The following is a 17,122-nucleotide window of genomic DNA, read 5'->3' on the forward strand; positions in this document are numbered from 1 at the left end:
GTCCTAATATCCAAAAAGTTAACAAGCAATTTCCAAAAGTGATTAAGAAAGGAAGTATGCAAATCCTGTGTCCTTTTTAAAGGTGCTGAACGATGGTTTGGGCTATGATGGCATTCCTTCGTCTCCCAGCTCTCTAAACCCACTGGAGACCACTATTTTGCAGTCTCTTCACGAGGAGCACTTGTGGGCAATCCCAGTCTTCTCCTTGCCCAGAGAGGAATTACAAAGAGCCGGTCTACTCGTCGGCTCTTCATTCGCCACGGTCGGTTCTTCAGTTCACCATTTCTTCTGCAGAAGTCCATTGTCAAATAGAGCTCTGGCCAAACTAGTCAACTTGAGTTTAATACATTTGAATATAATACCTTTCAATATGTAGTATTTTGCAATTCTGTGCAATCTCCCACCAATCTGTTATTCCATCCTGCAATCTAAGAACTGAAGTAAGCATCCAGGATGATGCAAATTACAGGTGTGCATTTTATTTTGTAAATATCAGTTCAAGTCCAGAATACACAATCTTTATATTATTATTTATGTTATAATATTATAGCCCACCCCAATCCAAATAGACTTGGGTGGAGTACATAAACATGAATGAAGTACACCAAACAATTCTCTGAAATCATCAACAAACATGAGTTGGAATCATGTTTTATTAAGTAGATTTTTTCCAGAAGATAATGCTAAGCCTGGCCTCTATATAGTCTCCCAGCACCCTGAGATTGCAAAATTTTCAAACGTTAGCAGTACAATTTGGAGGCATGTGGGAGATACTTAGAATGAGAAACGTACTAGTTTGCCTCCACTTCCATTTCTACCTTCATCCCACCCCCAAACCCAGAATCAATCACCAGGTCACTGCACTGCACCAGAACTGCACTGCCCGCAGTCGTCCAGAAGGCTGGAAGGCTGAGTTGCAGCCGCTGATCTTTCAAAGGTTCTCCATCTACTACTCCTTTGCTCCCTGTTTTTATTTTATCCCTGTGTTTTTTAATATTCCCATAAAATTGATGGGGAAGGTTATTCAGGGTTCTGTTAGATGACACCTATCCAATGAAACCCAGATTTATATTTCCTTATCTAATCCAGGGGAGGTACTGAATGTTCTAAACTGATCTGTTGGGTTTTTTGCTATAATTTATATGCTTTTCAATCCATCTGGATATGAGCTGGATAATGGATTGGATGAAAATGTACTAATGAATGCTCAATCCTGGTAAGATAGAGAAGTTCTTCTGCCTGACTGTGTGAGGTTCAATCTTCCTCAAGGATCAAACACATAGGAAACCATTACTGGTCTCCATGGCAGGGAATGCATGTTACCAACTGCGCCTGATTTACCAGATAGGATCCTATCTAAACAGTAAGATGGATCTAAGACATGACATGATGGCCACATTATTTTGTACAACACATTAAAGATGTATATAAAGTCTGTACAAATGCTTTTGTAAATGTATCAGTAGCCCTGATTTGGCTGCTGATCCCTGAAGTACGTAGGTAAATACCATTCAAACTGTCTGTGGATCCATATGCATCAATATTAAATACTGCGTGAAATGTTAAGAAGCCCCAACTGTCTCAACTCAAAATAAGCAAGACAAAAATGTTAGAATAATTGGCTTGCAAAAGAGAGAAAGTTAACCTATTAATTTAATTTATCATTTATGCTGTTCACATTTCAAGGCAATGTGCAGTCAAAATTAATATTACCAACGTATAATAAAAGTGAATAATACAACCTGTGCAATATTTAAAAGCAGAGTTAAAATAACAATAATCTAGATGCATAATAATATAAGTAAATGCAAATTTCCCTGGTGTTGAAAAGATTGCAGCATCATAGATGCCAGGTAGGCCTCTTGTTTGTTTGTTTGCTTGTTTAATTAAATTTAGGCACCACCCAACTCCAACTGACTCATGGAGGCTCACAATATAGTACCATAAAAAACTAATACAAATCAAAATAAAATGGGATCCAGTCACTAAATAAAGCCAGAAACAAAAATAACAAAGACACACCCAACAAGGGACCCCTTCCATCTCATCCCAGGGCCTGGAAGAACAACCAGGCCTTCAAGGCTTTAGCAATGCCAACAGGGTGGGAGCCACATGGATTTCAGGGAGGATCTCATTCCAAAGGGCAGGCGCTACAACAGAGAAGGCACACTTCCTGGGTCCTGATAGATGACACTGTTCACCACTGTTTACAAGGAGGGTTGTAATTGGGGTAATGAAAAAAGCTCTATCCTGCTATAACTGTAGAGAATAAAGAAGCAGCTGGAAAAAGGCCTTAGCAGCACATTTAAATGCAGGGTGGTATATGAGTAAGTGCATCTTCAGTTACTTTGGTCCCAAGACATTTAAAAATACAGACATCCTAAATGAGAGCCAGAAGTAAAGAGGTAGTCAATAAAGCTTCAGTATCACCTTCAAAGATACATTACATATAAAGCAATGGAGTTATTGAGCCAGGTGATTGTAAGACCATAAATCACTGTGATGTCACTATCCCACTTGAGAAATGGCTGCAACTGGCAAACTAACCCAAGGTAATTGAAGGCATTCCACCCTACTGAGACCATATGGGATCTACTAACAAAGCTTGGTCTAAGTCTACTTTCAATAGCACACTTGCCCTTTTATGAAAAATGCAATTCCATCCAGGACATCCAATCACAATGACCAAGTCTCAAGAAAACTCCATCTTCAGTGGTTCTGTCTCACCTGACTTGGAAGAAAAAGAAAAACAGAACATCATCCAAATTCCTGGAGGGAGGGAGAGAGGGAGGGAAAAAAAGTCAAGGTAGAACTCCAAAATACAATACCAAGAGTCTGAGCAGAAACATCCCTCAGTCACACCTACTGGAACCTACCCTTTATTTTCTACTCTCAACCCACATGGTCAAAATGATACCATGATTAATAATATCAAAAGCTACAGAGAGAGCAAAGGGGATAAACAGGATCATCTTCCCACTATTTTTCTCCTAACAGAAGTCATCCAACAGGACATCCAAAGATATCAGTGCCAAAATCACTCCTGAAACCACACTAAAATACGTTTAAAAATCATCTTTCATCCATGAAATAGAGTTAGAGATTACTCATTTGCCACCACCTACTTGAATCCCTGACTCAGCATCTTCTGAATTCACAGTGTGTTTTTAAAGAAGAGAATGTACAACTGCTTCCTTCCAGATGGTTGGGACTGTTCCATCTTACCTGCTAGTTAAAGGTAGAAAGCATCCAGATGCTTAACACATCCATTTCTACCCTTTGTTTTTTATTTCTGAAAAATGGCCAGTTTGAGAAGTAATTTTGAGTGATAAGACACCTATCAACACCACTAGATTATTTTTTTTTTAATCCTCAAAACTCATGTTGCCTCTCAAGAGATATTTTGTGGCCCTAAATTCCATTCCCTTAACGCAAGTGTCCCCCTCTGCCATCCCCCAGAAATATAGGGATCACAGCTATCAGGAATCTCATGACAAAAATTGTTTTAATTTGTGTTATAGTACCTGATATCCTGCCTGATGATAACAGGGAAATGTGATGCAATCTGGTAGCTGCTGACTGCTGTCCTGAAAAAGAGAAAATATAGAGAATATCTTTTTCTACTTTTCTAGTCTTTGCTATGAGGCACATCACTAGGGCATGGTATCTATATGGTGGTGCATTAGTCACTTGAAGAATCTAGTTCCTTGTTATATTCTCTGGAAAACTGAGCAGGAAAGAATGAACCAGTAGAAGAAAATATTCACAGGCTACACTCAGCAAACCAGGCAGGATGTAAATCTGGATGGAATATGAGCATGAAAATAACAAGCTGATGCAGGGTGGAGCTATATCTTACTCCAGTCAATGTTGTTTTGAGTCAGTTTTAGTGGTGGTAGTGTTGGCATATGGGGGATAAGAGTGGATAAGAGAGATATACATTATTGGCTAAGCAAAGGTCAAAGAGGAGATATGAAAATAGATTAATGCTACCTTCTAAGACTTGGTTGCTAAGATTTCTAAGACATGTCAGCAAATGAGGCAACCATGAGATAGAGCAGCCTTTGCCAGAACTGAACCCCTTCCAGCTATCTGGGCTAAAGCTTCCAAAATTCCACAACCAGATGTGTGGGCTAAGGCTGCGCATGCTTCAAAAATGATTCAGAAGAAGTGTTTCAGGATTCACATGAGCACCATACATCTTTGCTTTTTATTAAAGCAGCCTTTTTTTTTCAATCATCTGTGCAACCTCTCCAAAGGTTCCTGTCAAATTGTGTATCTTGTTGCTTCTCCTCTTCTATGTGGGGCCTGTGCCATGAGATTCTGCACCTTCAGAAAGGTTGAAAAGTAAGCGTAAGTAAAAAATGGATTTCCCTACTCCATCCTCTCAAGAAACAAGAAAGCTTTTCCCACACTCAAGCTGTGGAGAGTCTTAGCTGGTTTTTAAGCTTCACTTTATTTAATGGCAGCACTTAGCTGACTTTGTCCAATCTCCAAAAGCAAAGCAGGGTTGGACCTGGCACAAAGGCATCATTTTCCTGCTCTTCATTAAAGCAGCATGCCATTTTTCAAGATTCCATGGAAGCCTGAGAAAAATTGTGGCTGCTTTTAAGAGACACATTAACTTTAATTCAGAGGGAGCCCAGTAGCATGTTTGTAGACTAACACATTTGATTAAAAGGCCTAAGCTTTCATGAGCTACAGCTCTCTTCACCAGAGGCATAGAGTGATGGAGTGAGCTGTAACTCATGAAAACTGATGCATTTTTTAAAAAATGTGTTACTTGGCTAATACAATTCTACTCCTACAGTTAATGTTAACTGATTCCTTAAAATTGTGGCATTTTTTTTCCAGGGTTGTGTGAAAGTCTGAAAAAAAGACAGGTGTGCTTTAATGAAGAGCAGAGAGGTGCTGGGCTTGTCAGAGGTCCAAAGAAACCTCTAAATTATTTTTATACAACCTGTTAATTCTCTAAGATAAGATGATATCCCACCTGCCTATGCCAACCATTCTCTTTCTCACACAAAAACCCATTCCACATACAGAAACATTTGCATTTACAAAATTGCAGTGAAGATACAAGATGAGTTTTTCCTTTGGGTCAGATAACTCTGCAGTTGATTCCATTGTTCCCCTTTCTTTTGAAAATAAAATGTTGATGTACCTTCTGCACAGATGTGCCCTCAGTGACTCATATATAAAATTCAGACTTGTTCTCATTGTTGCAGCAGAGTTCCAGATCTGTGTTGCTAGTGCATTTGAACACTGCAGCAGATGGGATGCACACCCTTAAGAATATACTGAATACATCTGATTAATACCCTTAAGAACATATCTTATCAGTTCAGTGTTATATTTCCAACAGAACTCAATCAGATCATTCAAATTATCATGAAGGCCAATAGTTCTCTTGTATTGTGCACCCCATCCCTTACAACCGGTGTTCCACAATATGCTTACTCTGAACACAGAAGCTCCATTTAGCTGTCACAGCTAATAGCTGACATTCTCACTGAATTTGCTTAACATCAGATTATTTAATGGTGCCTATGTCTTAGGAAATCCAAGGAGGAGAATGTTTCTTCTTAGCCTCCAAATAATGAAATTTACAACACAGTGTGGTATGTCTGAGCAACTAATGGAATGTAAATTAACAAAGGGGAAAATAGATTTGCTCTCTCTGAGAAATTATGTCACTAATTACACCCAACAGATGAACTATGGTATTTCTACAATCATGGCCCTCATCCTTTTTCCAGGAGATGAGAGTTTTCTAACTAGGAACTATAGTGCTTCTTTCCTGGCATAAAATACTGAACTTTGTTCAGAAAATGCAATCTCCCCTAGACTGTCATACGATCTGAGCACAAGGTGAGAATAAAAAACACATGAAAAGTTAATTAATGACCACCCACATACATGCACAAAAGGATTGTATATATAATGCTAAGTTTATACCCTTCAGTGAAAAGTAATATTCTAGCCTAAGCTTAGCAAAGAAGCCTCAGAGTTACGAGCCCATTCGTTCATTCAGACTGCACAGCCTTTTTTCAAATCATGAAGACAAAACCAGGCAAGGCAACCCTGGTTTGAAAAGATTACAATTCGTTGAATAGTGAAGAAGAGAGCAAATGTGATTGATGCACAACCCAGAGGCCTTACAGTGGAAGCCTCTCACTCCCAGGCACCTTCCAGTCTGAACATGCCCAAGTTTCTCAGGTGGCTTCTAGTCTGGTCAGTGGCCTTCTGGCCCTCCCTGGTTTAATAAGTAAGAATAGCCCTCAGAAAGTTTCTGTACTTCAAGGGGGGCATGGACAAGGTGGCTCTGCTCTCATTCCTTTTCCATTAGAAGGGAAGGTTGGTAACTGCTGACTTCCTGGCAGTCCTTCTTTTGATTAATTGCCAAAGCCTTTGGGGGTGTAAAAGGATGCATAGGGTGTTTGCAGAGGGTCAGGGGCACAGTGTGGACTTCTTCCAGCCTGCACAACATACCCTCCACGAGTCTTTGTTCTGCCTACTGTTTGATTTTCACACCCATGCTGTTGCTTTCCACTTTCTACAGGGCTCTAACATTATTCTGGACAGTTTTATACAGTTTCTTGCTTCCCTGATCTCTCTCTGTCCCTTTTTAAGTCTCCTTGCCTCTCTTCGTTGCCTTTTCTATGCCAATGCCACCCACCCAGCCACTGGCATGCTGTTTCATCTCACTGCCCTGCCTAACCAACATTTAAGTGGCTGGTGAAATTGCCAGGAAAAGAGGTACATGTGGTGGGATAGCAATGTGGTACAGCACTATGTTCCCAAGCCTGGGCCCGCTAACGGGAAGTAGCTATTTTCAATGACAGTAAATCAGATTGGCAAGATTAGAGGCTTCTTGCTGCCTAATCATGAGCTACTTGGGCAGGACAACTTACTGGAACTGAGAGGAAATAAAAGCAATAAACAAACATGACTGTTAACATCTGGGCCTTGCCATACGGTGAACAGTATCTGCAAGATGGGTGGTTTATGGTTTATTCACTGACTTTGTAGGGCTCCAAGGTATAAGGAAAAAGGGTACAAGCAGCAGAGAATAATGCTCTGTGCCAAAGACAGGGTGTGCGTATGTGTGTGAATATACACATACATGCATAGATACACACACATGAGTGTGTGTGTGTGTGTGTGTGTGTGTCTAAATATTCACATTTATATTCAAACAAGACCAGGCGGGTCAGGTAAGTAAGAAGGCAATCTGGGTAGCTCCATCACTAAAAACCCAATTAGCATTGTGCTCCAAATGGCCTATATATCCCAAGAACAAAGCATCCTGCATCAACTACAAAGAGAAGGCTTATGGAGAGCTCATAAAGCACATTTTTTTAATGCAGCCTCTCTAGGAGCAGGGGTCAGCTTTGCTGTGAAGACTTGTCATTGCAAATGAGACTAGACCCATTTTCCCAGCAACAAAGTTCACATCTCTGACTTCCTTCCTGGTAATAGCTAAAAGAACATTTTAAGTACGTACTCTCCCTTCCCACCTCCCAACCCCTCACACACACACACACACACACTTTGTGTGCCTGTGTCTGTGTGAGAGAGAGCACAACGTGGGCCAAACTAGCCTATCTCACCAGAGAACAGGCAAATCTGTGGATATCTTTTCAAAAGACTGGCACTGCCACAGGTAGAATCTCAAATATAGGAGAAAGCAAGGGCCATAACTGGGAATGTTAGAACAGACTGAAAGAAACTGAAGCTGTCACTAATACTATACTGAAAATAGGCTGATCAAAAGTAACTAAAGCTCTTGATCTATCCCAGCTTTTGGTGACCTGCAGGCATGTTCAATGCTTAATTCCCAACTAGCATCTAAAGAGAAGTAGGTTGGGGAAGTCTTTGGTCTAGCTGTTTCTCATCTCCATCTGAAACAAAGCTTATGTGTATGTAACTGTACACACAGCTCTGCCAAAGTCTGAGTATGATCCCCAGAACCGTTCTAAAACTGCCACTGTGCTTTGGAGATGTGCCAATATGCTGTCAATTGTGGCAATGAAAAACTAATGTGATCAGCAACCTCCCTATTACTTCACAGACACATACATCTCACTCACAATTTCAACTACTCCTGACCTCTTCGCTTTTTTTCTTCTGTTCCAGATGCTGCTGAAATATCCTTCCCATTTCAGTGTTTACTATTACTACCAACTATCACTAGAAGACAAGGGATGAGGGAATGGTGGGAAGAGGTCACTGATTTTCCATTTTGGGAATGCTTTCATCTGCAAGCATATCACTGGGCAGAACAGGAGGAAGACACTGTTTCTCCTTTTTCACAAATGCAACTCAGAATATTTTGAAGGAAGGGTGTAGAGACATGTGATAACAGATAAATGTGTGTGTCTGCATGTGTGTGTATGTGGGTTTGTGTGTAATCAAGTTCACTTCCCCAGTTCTATAAACAAGGGGGCTCTGAAATATCTCTATAGATCATGCAGCCACCAATTGAAAAAGTTGGACTCTCTGAATTTAAACATCATAATAATCACTATATTGCTGCTGCTGCTGCTGCTGCTGCTGCTGCTGCTGCTGCTGCTGCTGCTGCTGCTGCTGCTAAGGGATTTTCCTTAACAATAAAAACCGGTTTCCCAAAAGTACTAGGAATGAGGAGCAGAACACACTCTTTTTCAGAAGCTGAGGAAGTAGTGGAAGTAAGGGTGATTTCTTCCAATCATATTGTACAAAATTTTATTTTGAATTTCCTAGGTTGCCAGCATGCTCTATAAAAAAAACTAAGGAGTTGCTTGCTCCATATATCAGGTGTCCAAGTCCAATTACACATTCCTATTAATAGTCCAAAGTCCAATAACATTCCTATTAATAGTTGGTAGGGTACACTCACAGAATGGAAAATGTAACCCAGGAATCTTCTTCAAGAATGTTACCACCACCCCTGCCCCACTGCAGTTTTTTGGAAGACATGAACATTGGTTTAACAGATTGGTTTGTATAATGAGGATCATCTGCACATAGTTTAAGCATTTCATCAGTTTTAATTTGACAGAATTTAGATGTAGTTTTCGGAAGCAATGCAAAGATGGATGCTAGAGTTCGGAGATCCTATACTGAAGATTCACCATCTGAGGAATCATATGATTCAGTGAAAACCCTGATGCAAGATTAGGAACAGATAAGGTACCACTATGACTGATAAGTTAGTAGAATGACAGCAATAAGGAACAGTCATGGACAGTACAGGAAAACCATGTGCCTGTGTGATCCACAGCAGTCCCAGAACTAGGAAGGGAAAAATAACAAGCTACTGCTGCGTTTATAACCTGTCTTATCCATGTAGCCCCAGGAGAGTTTAGGATATTCAGCTTTCACTTACTGTATATCACTAACAGTACATTAACTAAATACAGAGAAAACTGAGATGACAGGGTGTCCAGCAGAAGACATGTTTATCAAGAGCCAGTTTAGTGTAGTGGTTAAGGTATGGGCCTAGAAACTGAGAGATTGTGAGTTCTAGTCTCCAGTTAAGCATGAAAGCTGACTGGGTGACGTTGGGCCAGTCATTCTCTCTCAGTCCAACCCACCTAACAGGAGTGCTGTTATTGTGTGGAAAACAGACAGTGGCAGCACTATGTATGCTGCCTTGAGTTGTATGAAATAACAGTGGGATACAAGCCTAATAAATAAATAAATATTTATACTATTTATTTATATATTTATTGCTTCAATTTATATAGCCACCCAACTCACAGCTTACAACAGTTAAAAACAAAAAAGAATGCAATATAGAAACACACAAAAGCCACATCTTTAAGGCCTTATGAAACAACAGTAGTGTCAGGGCCAATCTTTCTGTCCAAAGGGCAGGTGCCATGACAGAAAAGACTCTCCTCCTAGATTCTGGGAGCCAATGGGATGAGTAGCTGTAACCAGGGAGAGGTGGTCTCTCAAATAACCTGGTTCCTGTAGGCGACCTGTATTTACATTCTACCCATTCTTCAAAAAGTATCCTCACCCCCAAATTCCTGTAACATTGGCTGGATCAGAGTTTGAATAACTAGGCCATCCAGGAAGGCTGTAAATCTGTTTTCTGTATGATATCAGTTTAAAAATACATTGACATATTTGCCTAATACTGTACTTCTGCTTTATACTCAGTTGTTCAAATCAACTTCCAAAGATAAACAGGGTAATGATTAAAATACAAAAACCCTTAAATGCAGTATCAAAAAGAACATAAAGAAACTTAACTAAGAGTCAGTAAGTTAACCTAAGAAATACAGGTAGTCCTTGACTTACAACCATTTGTTTAATGACAGTTCAAAGTTACAAAGGCACTGAAAAAAGTGACTTATGACTGGTCCTCGCACTTATGACCATTGCAGCACCCCCACGGTCACATGATCAGAATTTGGGCACTTGGCAACCGGCACGTATTTATGACAGTTGCAGCATCCTGGGGTCACATTATCACCATTTGTGATCTTCCCAGGGGGCTTCCAACAAGCAAAGTCAATGGGGGAAGCTGCATTTGCCTAACAACCACAGTGATTCACTTAATGACCATGGCAAAAGGGTCGTAAAATCAGGCATTACTCACTTAATGACCGCATCACTTAGCAATGGAAGTTCCAGTCCCAATTGTGGTCATAAGTAAAGGACTACCTATAATATACTTTTAAAAAAAAAAAACATCCTCGCCTGATAACAGAACATAACTTAAGTCACTTAAATCTTAGAACAGCGAAGTCCACATATCAAATGCAAAGAGGTGTGTGTTTTCTTATTTCCTCAAAGATAAAAGATTTGAGCCCAGTGAGGCACTCACCAACACCACACCAAGGTGTGGTAAATTGGGCACATGCCACATCCAAAAGGGTAGTGAAGGGAAGGGTGAACAAGAGGAGGCAGTGGTTGCTCCTGCCTCTACCCTCTCTCTGGATAGTTCACAACAGTAGAGCTACTGAAAGAAAACATGTTAGCCAGAAGAGACAGCCAGTGGGATATCCATGGGCTTTTCTCACTTGCTCTTTCTCTGAAATTCTTTCAGAGGTTCTGACCCCGCCAGCACCTATCTATGGCAGGAACATGCTCTAATTGTTTTGTTTTGGGTTTTTTTGGCTGTGTCCCTGTGATATTAATTTTATCTTGTCCCACAGACAGGCTTAAGTTGTTCTTAGCAGATATTATTTCTCAATTTCTTTGGATACTCTCCAAGGACAGCCTCAAGGTATGGAAAATCTATTAAGCTTTGTCAGCCATTATTTTGGAGAGAAGTTCAGTGACTGAGAACAGAGGCAATAGAGGCTGAATAGGGATTGACAATGGGGACAGCAAGTTTCATGCCAGTCCCCATTGTCAATGCACTTGTTGATGACCTGTGGTGAAGTCTGGAGGTAGATGGTGCATCCATTCTTGCGCTTCTTAATCTCTCAGGGACTTTCGATACCCTTGGCCATGGTATACTTCTGGACCAGGGGTTGGGAACTGGTGGCACTGTTCTTCTGTGGTTCTCTTCCTTCCTTTGGGACTGGTTCTAGTTGATGTTAGTCATTCCCTAGACCCTTCCTTTATCGGCTGCCTCAGGGCTCTGTGCTTTCTCCACTCCTGTTTAGCAACTACATGAAAGTGCTAGGTGAGATCATCCACTAGTTTGGGGTTCGATATCATAAGTATGATACCCAATTAATCTCTTGACCATAGGCTGGTTGAATGAGGCTATCCAAATCCTGTCCCAGTGTCTGGAGGCTGTGCAGGCTGAGATGGGGAGGAACCATCTTCAACTCAATCCTACAAGATTGAGTGGCTATGGTTGTTAGGGCCTTCTGGGAGATTGCAACTTTGACCTTGGGTGGAGTTGTACTTCCCCAATCAGTGCGCAATCTGGAAGTCTCCTTAGATTCACAGCTCCTACTTGATGAGCAGGTAGTAGATATGACCAAGAAGGCTTTTGTACAGTTTCATCTGGTGCATCAGTTGTGCCCTTCCCAGCTCGGGAGGCCCGTCACTCATGCCCTAGTCAGCTCATGATTCAATTATTGCAACATGCTCTACATGGCGCTGCCCTTGAAGACCACTCAGAAGCTTCAGCTGCTTCAAAAAGTAGCAACGCAGGCAATGATGGCCATGCCTCAGTATGCCCACATGAGACCTCTGCCCGTGAGCTGCACTGATTACCAGTCTGCTTTTGGGTGTGATTTAAAGTGCTCATTATGACCTGTAAAGCCCTATATGACATGATGATTTGAGGAACCATCTATCTCCCGTGGTCTCTGCCCAGCCAATACGAGCCAGCAGGGCTGACACGCTTCAGGTCCCTTCAATTAAACGTGTCATCTTTTGGGACCCAAAAGTAACACCTTCTCCATCACAGGGCCTGCCCTCTGGAATGAAATTCCCCCTGAGGTCTAGGCGGCTCCAGCCCTGAGAGCGTTCCAGAGAGCCATGAAGACCTGGCTCCTCATCCAGGCCTTGGGCTAAGGTGGTTGGAGCCCTTTGGGAGTTCTGTTGTTGGCTAGATTCACCATCTTGTGTGCACGTACTTTAATTTGCTTTGTTATCTTTTTGTTGGTTTGTTTTTGAATTGTATTTTATTCTTTTGTTGTACTGTGAGCCACCCAGAATCATTTGCAGTTGGGTGGCACCTAAATCAAGTAAATTAAATTTTCTGCCAACTCAAGGATGGCTGACTAGCACTATAGTGTGAAAGGCCCTGAGAAAGCAAGTGAGCAGAGGTGGCTGTTCCTGCAGGGAAGGGCTGCTTTATCATCTCACTTACTCCTTGAGCTGATCTTGGGGGGGGCGGGGGGAGAATTGTACGCTAGTGGGAGATTGGTAGGGAGGCAGGGGAAAGAGCGGTCTCCCTTTTGCTCTCACTTGGGGACGCTCACGTGCTCCTCGCTGTGCCCAATTTTCTCCGCCACACAGTGCGAAGAAAGCGCCATTCTAGCCGCTTCCCCAGTGTGATCCGTGATGGGGAGAGAGAAAGAGAGAAAAGCCTTTTCTTGCCCACTCATCCCTCTCTGCGAACAGCACAAAAGAAAGTTTGGACTGCGGCTGCTTCCAACAACTCACCTCCCTTCTCCCTGGGGGGATTCCACCCAGTCCGCTCCCGTGTTTCTCTTTGGGTGGCCCAGCGGGAAGCATTAAGACCAAGAGGCCCCACAACGGGAATAAACAAGGGAGAGGCAGCTCATGTGGCTCTATTGCTCGCCCTCCACCACCATCCATTTCCCTCTGGGCACGGCGGTAGGGAAAAGTAGATGTGTAGATCTCCAGCTCGCGCCCCAATCCGGGCTAGAGAGCGCGCGAAGCCTCAGGAAGCACGCGCAGCAGAAAGCGAAACGCTTCCTCATTGCTTGCGGCCGCCTCTCGACTCACTTGCTCGAGCAGGCTCTCTCTCCCGGCTCTGCATCACCGGGATACTGAGTACAAAAGGACCCACCACAGAAAGAGGGGAATACGATTGAACCAATGGCCGACGCCTTCCCCTGCCCGTAAGGTGGTGGTGGTGGTGGTGTTGGACTAGACTGGCTGGTAATGTGAAAGCGAGGAGGGTATATTTCTCCATGCCACGAATTGGACCTGGCCCCACATCTTGTCTTCTATAGTATTTATAAATTAAGCTTTTAGGCTCCCCTTTTCTCCTGACAGGTATTTTGAATAGCACCGCACACCCAGATGGTGGTGAAGCCATGCAGACTGTGTTCTACTAGGGAAAGAAGCGAGCTCTCTGGGCTCTTTCCAAGTGGGGCAAGGCCACAGCGGGGAGGCTAGACTGAGCCTGGTTAGTATGAGAGAGGATAGGCTTTTAGAGAAACAGATGGAGCTCTCTACAAGGGGCCTCTCTACTCACTCCTCCTCTTTGGCACACTGTGCTGTGCCCATTGCTAGCCTAAAGTGGGAAAGCTTAGGCTGCAAGCAGCTGACAGGTGGATTGCCTTGAATGCAGTCAGTCAGGGTGGAGCTAGGTATGGGGTCAGTGTTGGACCCAGCCTGGATTTCTCTGGGCACTGCCAGTTTGGGCCTGCCCAAGCCTTGGGGCCTGTGGTGGGGTGGTAGCTACCCTTTGGAGCAGGAATCAGTGGCAGGATTTCAGAAGTCAGTTCAGCCAGCCCTGGACAAAGAGCCCATGTCTTAGTGCCTCCTAGGCAACCTTGATTCCTGAGAATCCTGTCAGAGAGTTACAGCCAATTTGTTCCTGGCCAAGAACATACCATTGATCCAGGAGACCTACCAGCTGGCTTCCCTTGTCTCAGATATAAAGCCTAATACTCATAGTTACTGCATCACAGGAACCAACTGCTGTGTGGCAGATCTACAGAGAAGCCAGGTGAATCTGCCTAGCCCAGACAGAAGTCGTTCTGTGGCTCAGGCAGAGATGGGTGATGACCCTACGCAGGCAGAAGAGGCAAACCCTGGCAGGATTCATATTGCAAGCATATTCTGAACTTGTTTACAATTCTGCCTGCACTGATTCTGCATATCTATGGCAGAGGGTATAGGTAAAATCACTGAGCGTCATAGAACTGGCATGTGCACTTAGAAGGTTATGGGAGAGAAGAGCCACCATGAATATTTTTAGGAAGGCAGGATGTACATGTTGATACTTTTGTTATTCTGATAGTTGTTGTTGTTCAATCGTTAAGTCGTGTCTGACGCTTCGTGACCCCGTGACCCCATGAACCGTATCGCGCCAGGCCTTCCTGTCCTTCACTGCCTCCCTGAGTTGGCTCAGTTTCATGCTCATTGCATGAATTGCAATGCATTGAATGTTTCATTGCTATTCTGATAGTAGGACACTGTCATCCCCTGTAATTATAGAAGGCTAGTTCAATTAGCGGATGCCTCTAGAAAAGATCATCCAAACAGCAATATTCAGACTGTATGCCTTACCACTGCAGCTTGTTTAAGGGAATAAAGTGTAATCCACTAGTGCAACACTTAGATATTTTTTTTAAATAGATGGAATTTTAGCCTTTGTTCAGATATACAACTGATCTTTATTAAAATCTTTTTCTCTGAACCTTATCTTTGTGTTTTCCTATACAACCCCATCCCCCCATATAATCTGTCACTTCACAGTTGTTCTCTTACCATCTTCATGTGTCCCTAGCACAGGCAACAGGCACAGGTAAAGGTTGCTAGAAGAAACTCTGCAGGGCACAGACTTGTTGCAAGCTGGGGTGGGCCGGTGGTTTTGGCATGCAAGGCTGACTAATACAGGAAGATGTTTTCATACAGAATACTTTTTCTTTTTTTGGTCATGTATGTCCATGCTAAAGTGTTACTACAGCAGCAGGATAGAATTTAGAACAACTGAATGTATATTTCAGTCCACATGAGTTTTATATTAAAATTAGGAACTTATTTAAACCTAACATGAGAAAACGACCTCTGCCCCTATAGCAAGTAGGACCCATATGAGAGATTAATAGCCGTTTCTGTTTCTGCCCTGGGTTTAGTTCAGCAAAAGAGATTAATTGAGTGGCCCACTAGAATAATTCAGGAAAATCTGAAAATCACTTTGAGGATCTTGGTACTGCAATTGTTACCCTGGCAATGTCAGGGCTGAAACACAGTCCCCAGATTGCATCTGAAAGAAATGAACAATGAAGAAGTGAACTCAAGCTATATCAGAAGGCAATCTTGGGTGAGTTATGGTAAATGCTGCTAACAGTTACCAAGGCTTTGTGATGTTACAGTTTTGCAAGATTTAGAGACCTAGTTTGCAAAGGCTTTACACAAACTTTAATGAGATACTTACAAAAAGGCAGAGAAACCTGGTCATTGGTTTCCCTCTAGTGGTCATTAGTACAAGCTTCATTTTCTTCTCCTTGGATAGGAACATTAATGAGACCAATAGAGGTGAATATGTGTAGCTCAGGGTTGAACTGTGGAGTCCTTGGAGGGTTCTTAGCACACAAACCAACAAAATCACTCCAAAATACCCTAAGTAAACCAAAAGACCCAGTAGCCCAAGAAGAAAAAACAGGAGTCATCTACAACATACAGCATAAGGAGTGTAACAAACACTATATAGGACAGACAGGCAGAAGTCTGGCAGAGCGCATCCACGAGCACCAACTAGCAGTCAGAAGACATGACATAAACTCCTTAATCTCACAACACATGGACAGACTCAACCATAGTTTTAACTGGGAAACTGTCAGCATTTTAGACCAAGCTAAATCCAAATATGCAAGAGAATTCTTGGAAGCCTGGTGTGCAGACAAGGCAGCAATTAACAGACACACAGAGATAAACAGCATCTACATACTATTCAAAAGAGACAAAAGACCAGAAGATCGCCTCACCAGCAATCATCACCCAGATAAGCAAAGGTTACCACCAGGCACACAATCAAGCAGTAAACATATGCTAATCAAAGAACTACCAGAGGAGCAAAACAAAACCCCCACCCCTACCAGCACTGGCAAGGCAGGCCACAGCACATAAATAGAAAGCAAACCCCATCCTATTTTAGCACTGAAGATGTTACCTAACCGGGTAATGAAAGGTTTGCAAGACAAGAACCAAGCTCAGAGAACCCCAAGGACTCCACATTAATGAGAGTATGGACTAGTATTCTATATCTAAAATGAGGTAACATAGCTTAATTGCAAACATAGTCCAGTAAACTATAATACCTTCTAAAGAACAGTATTTTTCTTCCTGCTTATCCTGAATGTCATATCTGGAAAGGTAGTCCAAGTTCACCATACAACCAGTTGAAATGGAAGCCACACCCTTCCTTCCCAAATAATAAAAATTTAAACATTGCCAAAATGTTAGTAATTTGGAGGAGCACTGGACCATCACATGTGATTGTGCAAGACACCTGAGGCCTGAAGGCATTGGCAACTTCTAAACTAGATAATTGCGTTTTTTCTCCCCTTTCCTCTAAGTACCATCTGCCTCTATATCCCCTGCACTGAATCCAATACAGTATTCTCACAGGTAGGCCTTCTTGTGATGCAGGAAGAAGAGGAAGAGGAAGATTGTTGCCATCCAGTAATCCCACCAAGGTGTTAGCTCAAGGACTCTTGAATAGGCTGGAAGCAGTGTGCCAGAAGAAATATGGAATCCCTGAAAGGAAGAGATGGGAAATATCTATTTCCTCGCCAAT

This window comes from Python bivittatus, unplaced genomic scaffold (genome assembly GCF_059951505.1).
Source record: "Python bivittatus isolate LINGU-HERP-01145 unplaced genomic scaffold, Pbiv_v1 ctg000220_np1212, whole genome shotgun sequence".
In the NCBI taxonomy this organism is placed as follows: Eukaryota; Metazoa; Chordata; class Lepidosauria; order Squamata; family Pythonidae; genus Python; species Python bivittatus.